Source organism: Grus americana, unplaced genomic scaffold, assembly GCF_028858705.1.
Source record: "Grus americana isolate bGruAme1 unplaced genomic scaffold, bGruAme1.mat scaffold_485, whole genome shotgun sequence".
In the NCBI taxonomy this organism is placed as follows: Eukaryota; Metazoa; Chordata; class Aves; order Gruiformes; family Gruidae; genus Grus; species Grus americana.
In genome coordinates, this window is record NW_026561743.1 from 44,199 (window position 1) to 48,208 (window position 4,010).

The 4,010-nt window shown below is 57.4% G+C and overlaps 1 long non-coding RNA gene across 1 annotated transcript; it reads right to left on the reverse strand.

Annotated features, from left to right (window-relative positions):
- Positions 1–861: 861 nt before the first annotated feature.
- On the reverse strand, positions 862–3,622 carry LOC129200774 (uncharacterized). The gene is made up of 3 exons (XR_008575095.1): positions 3,519–3,622; positions 2,038–2,119; positions 862–1,080 (listed from the first exon to the last, which is right to left on the reverse strand). It is a non-coding gene; the product is annotated as an uncharacterized LOC129200774 (long non-coding RNA).
- Positions 3,623–4,010: the final 388 nt, after the last annotated feature.

The window sequence follows — 4,010 nt, forward strand, 5'->3', positions numbered from 1 at the left end:
GGCTTGGCGTGCGTCGGGGGAGGAGTTTGCGTGAGGGGCGGGGCTTGGCGTGCGTCGGGGGCGGAGTTTGCGTGAGGGGCGGAGTTTGCGTCGGGGGCGGAGTTTGCGTGAGGGGCGGGGCTTGGCGTGCGTCGGGGCGGAGTTTGCGTGAGGGGCGGGGTTTGCATCGGGGGCGGGGCTTGGCGTGCGTCAGGGGCGGAGTTTGCGTGAGGGGCGGAGTTAGCGTCGGGGGGCGGAGTTTGTGTGAGGGGCGGGGCTTGGCTTGCGTCGGGGGCGGAGTTTGCGTGAGGGGCGGGGCTTGGCTTGCATCAGGGCGGAGTTTGCACCGGGGGCGGAGTTTACATCAGGGGCGGGGCTTGGCTTGCGTCAGGGGCGGAGTTTGAGTGAGGGGCGGGGCTTGGCGTAAGTCAGGGCGGAGTTTGCGTGAGGGGCGGAGTTTGCGTGAGGGGCGGGGCTTGGCGTGCATCAGGGTCAGAGTTTGTGTGGGGGCGGAGTTTGCGTGAGGGGGGCTTGGCGTGCATCAGGGCGGAGTTTGCCTGAGGGGCGGGGCTTGGCTTGCATCAGGGCGGAGTTTGCGCCGGGGGCGGAGTTTCCATGAGGGGCGGGGCTTGGTGTGCGTGAGGGGCGGAGTTTGCGGGGGGGGGCGGAGTTTGCAGGGGGGGCGCGGAGTTTGGCATGGGTCAGGGGCGGAGCCAAGAAGCATCACTTTTGGATCCCGAGGATGCGAGCAATGTGACCTTGTTGAATACGTTAATACCCCCCACACACACCTCCTCCCCCGCCCTCCATCACGGCCCCTCGCCCCCCCCCCCCCCCCCCCCCCCCCCCAAAGGAAGCGCCAACGCAGCCGGCACGGCAAAAGAGACCGCAAGCGTTTATTCAGTCACACACAGAGCCGGTTCCGGGAGAGACTCCGCACCGGGGCTCGGGGCCCGGCCCTGGGGCACCTCGGCTGTCCTACCCGGAGCCACGCTCGCCAGTCCGGCGTGGAACAGACACACGGTCGGTCCGTCAGGCTGCTGGAGAGCTGGGCTGCTATGTGCAGGCTGCCGCCAAAACCGAGGAGCCAGCTGCAGGACGCTAGAAGAGAGGAGAAAAGGGGCAGCCAGCTGGATGGGGGGGGGCGGCGGCGGCGAGCGAGAAAGCACGAGGCAAGGAAAGGGACGGCGAGTGAAGGACGGGGACAGGGAGCCTGACAGAGAGGGAGGAAGAAGCGGCAGGAAGAGAGGCAGCGGGACGGCGACCGACAAACCAGGACGGGGAGCGGGACAGAGAGGCAGAAACGACCCTGGGCGGGCAGCGCCACGGCGAGGGAGGAAAAGAGAATAAGGGCAGGGAGCCGGACCGAGAGGTACGGCGAGGGACAGCGGCACGGGGAGCAGGACAGAGCAACAGAGAATAAAAAAAGGAAGCGGGAGCGTGAGAGAACCGGGCTGGGGAGCAGGGAGAAGGAGAGATAAAAGGAGAGAGCAACAGAGGGAAAGAGGACCGGGGAGCGGGACGCTGGGGCAGAGTGAGAACAAGAGGGGCAGGGAGCAGGACAGAGGGGCAGAGGCAGAAGGAGGACAGAGGTACAGAGAGACAAAAGAGGGAGACGAGGACTGGGCAGAGGGGAGAGAAAGACGGGGGCAAGGAGCAGAGACACCAAGGTGCCAGGAAAAGGACGGTCAGATGGAGCGAGAAACAGGGTCGGGGAGCAGGACAAAAGGACAAAGAAAAAGGCGAGGAAGAAGGAAGGAAGGATAAAGGTGGGACAGGGAACGGGACATACGCAGCGAAACAAAGCAGAACAGAGAAGAGAGGACAGGGATTGAGGAACAGAGAGAGAGAGAGACGCAGGCTGGTACACAGAGACGGCGAAGGTAAGCAAAACCAGCGACGGGCAGGAGGACCTGGTTCTGACAACCCATCGCTCCCGGTGTCGCTTCCACGGCCTCAACAAATGCGACGTGCCGCAAGACAAGAGAATGGGAGAGTGAAAGCAAAGGCACGGGAAACTTAACGCTCTTAGTAATTTCACTGAGCATCACAGCTTACAGTTACTCAATGTCTTCCGGTGTCACAGGGTGAGGTACAACTGATTTCGTCTCCATATCTCTGGACAGAGCTTTTCTCATATCTGGGGGGGGGGGGGGAAAAAAAAAAAAAAAGATATTCTAAGACGACAGTCCTTGCACAAAGCCACGTTCAGCGAATTCTCTATTACAATAAGGTCGTTTCTAACCCAGAAGATTTCACAGAATCATAGAGTATCTCAAGTTGGAAGGGACCCATACGGATCACCGAGACCAAGCCCCCGCTCCACGCGGGACTACCTAAAACTAAACCGTGCGACTAAGAGCATCGTTCAGACGCTCCTTGAACTCCTGACAGGCTCGGTGGCTGCGACCGCTTCCCTGGGGAGCCTGTTCCGTGACTGACCGACCGCCCTCTCAGTGAAAAGCCTTTTCCCAACGTCCGGTCTGAACTTGCCCTGACGCAGCTTCGTCCCGTTTCCTCGGGTCCTAGTGCCGGTCACCGGAGAGAGCGGAGGTCAGCGCCTCCCCCTCCGCCGTCCCCCTCGAGGAAGGTGTAGACTGCGATGAGGTCACCCCTCGGCCTTCCCTTCTCCAAGCTGAACAAACCAAGTGACCTCAGCCGCTCCCCCTAAGTCTTGCCTCGGAGACCTCTCGCCATCTCGGTCGCCCTCCTCCGCGCACGCTCCCAGAGCGTTGCTCGGCGGCACCGCTCTCGACTGGAACCTAACGCTGCACGTAACTCAACTGAGCGGAAAGGAAATGACGGGCTAAAGGGACAAATACACGATTTAAGGCAGCCGCAACGATGGCAGATGTCTGTCCGTAGCCCTTCTAGTTATTTCACAGCGCTCCTGCGTATCAAACGAACGGTACCAGAGCAGAAAAGGTATACGGCGTGGCCACGTTACCCCTCGGGGAGGACGGCGAAAGGAGAGAAGATCTAGAAAGAGGAAGCAGCTGGTACTTCGCTTTTGGTAACAGAATTAACATCAACACGTTCCTTCCCTTTGAAATTGAAAACGCCACCCAAGTCTCTGCCACTGTTGACCACCGACACTTGTAAATTTCTAGTGAAACAGCTGAGGAAAACAAAGTTTCAGGTCCCTGGCTAGGGGAAGAAATCAGGCAAGCGCCGCCGTTCCTTCCCCCCGACAACACTAGCAAAAAAAACCAGCCGCTGGGGGCGAGCGTTCCTCCGAAAGAAAAATCAGGTGAGAAACCGCATTTTTATTTTCAGCTTACCTACAGGATAAATGTCTTTGTAGTTGCTACAAAACGTGTAAACTGCACAAAGATTAAGTTTTGTAACCGATCTAAGGTTCAGTACGAAAAAACTACCTAAAGGAGTACGCAAAGTCCCACTCATCAACAATTATCTGACCCTGTTTCATATTAAAAAAAAAAAAAAAAAAAAAAAAGTAATGCTAATCACACAGACAAGCCCAGGAACCCACCACATGAGAATCTTTCCGTTCAGCCGGAGGCAGAGCGAGTACTTACCACGGGCATCCTCATCTGGCTCTCCGCTGCTAGCAGAGCGGCACGCCAACGCTGTCCGGTACACGCCGTAGTACGCCTAGTTGCTTCTACGTATTTACCGCCGCCTGATTTGATACTCTCACAAAGAGATCGACGAAAAAGCCACCCTTTCTTTGAAAAAATAAAAACCAAAACCACACAGTTAAGGAACGGTAGGCGAACGTATTTCTAAATCATAACCCACGGCTTGCAGGCAGACCAAGAGCAGCTCTGACGATGCGGTACGCTCATCAAACATCTTTCACGCAGGAATAACAGATGTACTCCTTTACCACGGGACGCAGCCGGCACAGGGACAAATTTCATGCTGTTTTTGTCACACGACCGTCCTTCTGCACCAGCCAGTGGGTTCAGAATTAAGGACAGGACAGGCTAAACGCTCACACGAGCCTCCTATCCGTAAGAAACTATTAAAAATAGAAAAAAAAACTTCCACGTTTTAGATCGCGTTGC